Source organism: Camelus bactrianus, chromosome X (genome assembly GCF_048773025.1).
Source record: "Camelus bactrianus isolate YW-2024 breed Bactrian camel chromosome X, ASM4877302v1, whole genome shotgun sequence".
In the NCBI taxonomy this organism is placed as follows: Eukaryota; Metazoa; Chordata; class Mammalia; order Artiodactyla; family Camelidae; genus Camelus; species Camelus bactrianus.
The window spans coordinates 89,355,635-89,360,214 of NC_133575.1; the positions used below are offsets into that span (position 1 = coordinate 89,355,635).

Consider the following 4,580-nt stretch of genomic DNA (forward strand, 5'->3'; position numbering starts at 1 on the left):
TTTGGGGGATATATACCCAGAAGTGGAATTGCTGGATCATGTAGTATTTCTAACAGACATATATAGAATATATCAAACAAAAAACTTCTATTATATCAATTTAAAAATAATCAATTCATTTGAAATAAGATCTCAAAGGAAATATTTAAAGGTTCTAAAGAGATGATTTTTTTTTTAAAGAGTTAAAGCTATGAGCTGGTAGAGAATAGGAAGAAAAAGAAAGAAAAAAGTATTACTAAAATGAAAGCTAGATAACAAGCAGAAAACAGTAACAGATATAGCTGAAAACACAGTCAAGGACATGAAAGAGCTGGTGTAAGGAAATGATAAAAATGAAATAGAAAAAAAGAAAGATTTTTAGAATTTCTATAGGATGTGTTAGCTAATTATGACAATTGAGTTCCCACATACACACAATTTATATACCTGAAGAAGGGAACAAGATTATATTTTTAAAATGTTAGAGTAATAGTATAAACAAACTTTCCTGAAATACAGGAATGCCCAAATCTCTCATTCAATGCCAGTTTCTATGTTAGTATAGAGGCAAGAACAGGAGAGATGGATCTCTGGGGTACAGGTGCAAATGGAAACTAGAAATTGGAGAGTGGAACAAACATTGAAAAATCCTCTAATCCTAAGCAACCCCATCCTAAGCGGAAGGCAACAAACACCAGAGGAATTTGGAGATTGCTACACTGAGAGTACGCAATGACCAAACTCAAAATCAGCTCATCCTAGAAAAAGAAATTGGTATGCTCACTTTAAGACATAAATACATTTATCCCAATCTCTGCTGCTTGACCCAAGATGTCTGGTCTTCAACAAAAATATACAAAACATAGCAAAAAAAAAAAAAAAAAAAAGCAAGGAAAAACACGCCATCAGAGACAGTAATCAACAAAACAAGATGCAAATATATCTAAGATATTGGAACCAGAGACAAGAAATTTAAAATACCTATAATTAACATATTAAATGTGCTAGTTAGTTCAAGGGTTAGCAAACTATCCAAGCTAGAGACATTTTAAGGACGTTTGTAAAATGATGAACAACAACAACAAAAATTCAAATCTAGGAATTTATACCAAGTGAAATTTCTTTCCCAAATAAAGGAGAATTAATTTTTTTCAGAAAAACAAAACCAAAGAAAATTTATTGCAAGGATATATACAAGACAGATAAAATACTAGAATTAATAAATGATTCACAGGGGTCACTGAATGAACAAATATAAATATAAAATATAACAAATAAACATACACAAATACATGAAAACTGAAAAAATAAAGTTGTACTAAATATTAAATGTTAAAAATAAATTTATCAAAAATTGTACACAACATTAACACAGAGAATAGTGGAACCTTAGACAAATTAAAACGTATTAAGTGAGGCATAAATCTTGTTCTTGGATTAGAAAACTCAATATTGTAAAAAAAAAAAGTCAATTTGTAAAAAGCAAATCTATAGTTTCAATGTAATCTTCGTTAAGATCATGAAAGTTATTTTTGTGTATGGGTATGGAAAAACTGATTCTAAAATTACATGGAAATGGCAAAAGTCTAAGAATAGCTAAAATAATCTTTAAAAAATGTTTGAGAATATTCTGTGGGATATTAAGGCTTATTTCAAAAGTATAGGAATTGAACTATTGTGGCATTAGTGGAAAAATATACAAATAGACCAATGACACAAAATAAACAATCTAGAAATGGACCAGTGAATGTTAAAGGTAACAATGCATCCTAGTCTGCAAAGGACTGTGCTTTAAAAATAATGGCAGTAGAAAATTTGGATTTCTGCATTGAGAACAAAATGGATGTTTATTCCTACAATATACCAGAACACATTCCTGGTAGATTGTAGCTGTTAATATGAAAGGTAAAACAATAAGGCCTCTAGTAGATAACAGAGGAGAATATGTTCATGACCTTAGGAAAGTCAAGGAATTCTTAAACAGAACACAAAGTATATTAGCACTGAAGGAAATAAATGATAAATTGGAATTTATTAAAACTAAGAATATTCCTGTAAATCACAACTAATAGTGTGAAAAGGAAAGCCACAGTGTGGGAAAAGATATTTGTAATATTTATAATAAGCAAAAGACTCATCCAGAATAAACAGAAAATTCTTACAAATCAATCTGAAAAAGGCAGCTAACACAATAGATTAACGAGTAAAAGATTTGAACAGGTATTTTACAAATTATGATACTTAAAAATTCAACGAATATATGAAAAGTTGTTCAACCTGATTAAGTATAAAGAAGTGCAAATTCAAATTATAGTGAAAAATCTATTCCCACCCAAAATAATGATTAAAGTAAAAAGAGTGATAATACCACGTGTTGGTGAGGAGTGGAGCAACTGGAACTCTCATACCATAATGAATTAGTGTAAATTGATGCAGTCTCTTTGAAAAGCTGTTTGGTAGTATTTGATAAAGCTGATCGTATGTGTACCCTATAATCTAAGACTTCTACTTCTAGGTATATATTCAAATGGAGTGTATACTAATTTGCACCAAAAGTCATGTACCAGAATGATCATAGCAGCATGATATAAATAGTCAAAAATTGAAAATAACTCAAATATACCTCAGTAATAGAACTGATAAAATTTGTAGACTATTCAATAACAAAATGCTATATGGCAATGAAGATAAAAAAAATACTGATATTCAAAACGACATTGATTCATCTCACAAAAATAATGTTGACCAATAGAAGCCAAACACAGCAGAGTACGTATTGTATTCTTCAATTTATACAAAAATTTTTAAACAGGCAAATTAATGAGGTGTTAGAAGTCAAGATAATGGTTCCATCTGGAGAGCAGGTGGGTATAAGAAGGGATTCTGGGATGCTGGTAACATTCTATTTCTTAATCTGGGTGGAGATTTCATAAGTATGTCCATTGTGTGAAAATTCATTACATTATATAGACTTAGGATTTGTGTACTTTTATGTAATATATGTGAATTTACATGTATATGTATACATATGTACATATCTATGTAGTTTGTAAAAATTCCTCTGATATTATTTCTATATTTGGTATCTGCTGTTGTTGAAAATCTACAAATAGCCCAGTCATTTTTTCCCTTGTTAGATGACTATCAGACACTTGGAGTTGCCTAGCCATTAGCCAGTCCCCTTTCACTTCTTCCTTGCTGTCAGAGTCCCATCTTTGATAATAGAGCATGAAAGTGTTAGAAAATCACTTCCTCAGCCTCCTTTACAGCTAGAGTATAGTATTGTGGTCTTATTGAACTGATAAGATGTAAGGAGAGATTGCTGGAGTGTTATAAGAAAGATTTTTCTCATAACAAGAAAGATAAGTGAGCTGCCTGGATGTAGAGCAGGAGGCTGAGAGAGATCCTATCCACTTCCATCTGTTGCACAGACCCCAGTGGAAATTGTGCATTATCAGGAGACTCTGGTGTACACGGCAAAGCTGGCCAAGGAAGCTGAGCGATAGGATGAAATGGTAGAATTAATAAAGAAAGTAGCAGGGATGGATGTGGAGTTGACAGCTGAAGAAAGAAACCTATCTGTTGCGTGTAAAACTGTGATTGGAGCTAAAAAGAGTCTCCTGGAGAATAATCAGCAGCACTGAACAGAAAGAAGAAAATAAAGGAGACTGAGTAGACAAACTAAAAATGATTCAGAAATACTGGCCAATGGTTGAGATTGAGCTAATCCGCTGTGACAGTTTGGATGTACTGGATAAACACTTCATTCCAGCAGTTAACACTGGTGAGTCCAAAGTTTTCTATTAGAAAATAAAAGGGGACTAACACAGTTATCTGGCTGAATTTGCCACAGGAAGGAGGCTGCAAAGAGCAGCCTAATAGCTTTAAAGCTGCCAATGATATTGCAATTATAGAACTTCTACCAGTGCGTCTTGTTTGCTTAGGTCTTGCTCTCAATTTTTTGTATTCTACAGTGAAATTCTTAATTCCCCTGACCATGGCTTTAAGATACTAAGAGGACTGCATAGAGGCTTTTTCAGCATTACTGTATCATCTCCTGCCAGATGTGGCAAGATCGCCATTAGAAATGGAAATTACATTCAAAAGCCGTTAGACTTCTAGGCGATGCAAGCATCTGAGAGAGAAGTTAATTACACTTAGAGGCATAAGTGGTATCATTTTTCCTTTTTCTAATTGTTTAAATCAGATTTTATACCAGTGTTTAAAATTAATTGGGTGTTAGCTTGAGGTGGTTAAAGGGGAGTTCATTGGGGAGTTCGTTGTAATGGTTTTATTGTAAAACAGTGCTTCAAACTCTGCTGAAATGTTGCTGAAAAGCATGATGCTGGTAACTGTCCAACAATCTATGGCTGCTCTTCTTGCCTACTTGCACTCTCCCTCTGAAGCAGGTTAGCATTGAGGGTGGTACGCAAAAGTCAGCATGCGTGTTCAATTCTTTGTTTCTTCTCCTTCCCTCTCCCCTGGGGAAATGCCCCCCGCCATTCAATCCCTCAGCTTCCTTTGTTCAGTATGTGCCATCTGAAGTTAATCTGTATTACTGGATGTCTGACTGGAGCCACAGACACAGAATCTGTATTGTT

General features: G+C 33.4%; 1 pseudogene; it reads left to right on the forward strand.

Moving 5' to 3' along the window:
* The first annotated feature begins 3,431 nt into the window (after positions 1–3,431).
* LOC105079099 (14-3-3 protein epsilon pseudogene) lies at positions 3,432–4,101 on the forward strand (annotated as a pseudogene).
* The last annotated feature ends 479 nt before the right edge of the window (positions 4,102–4,580 follow it).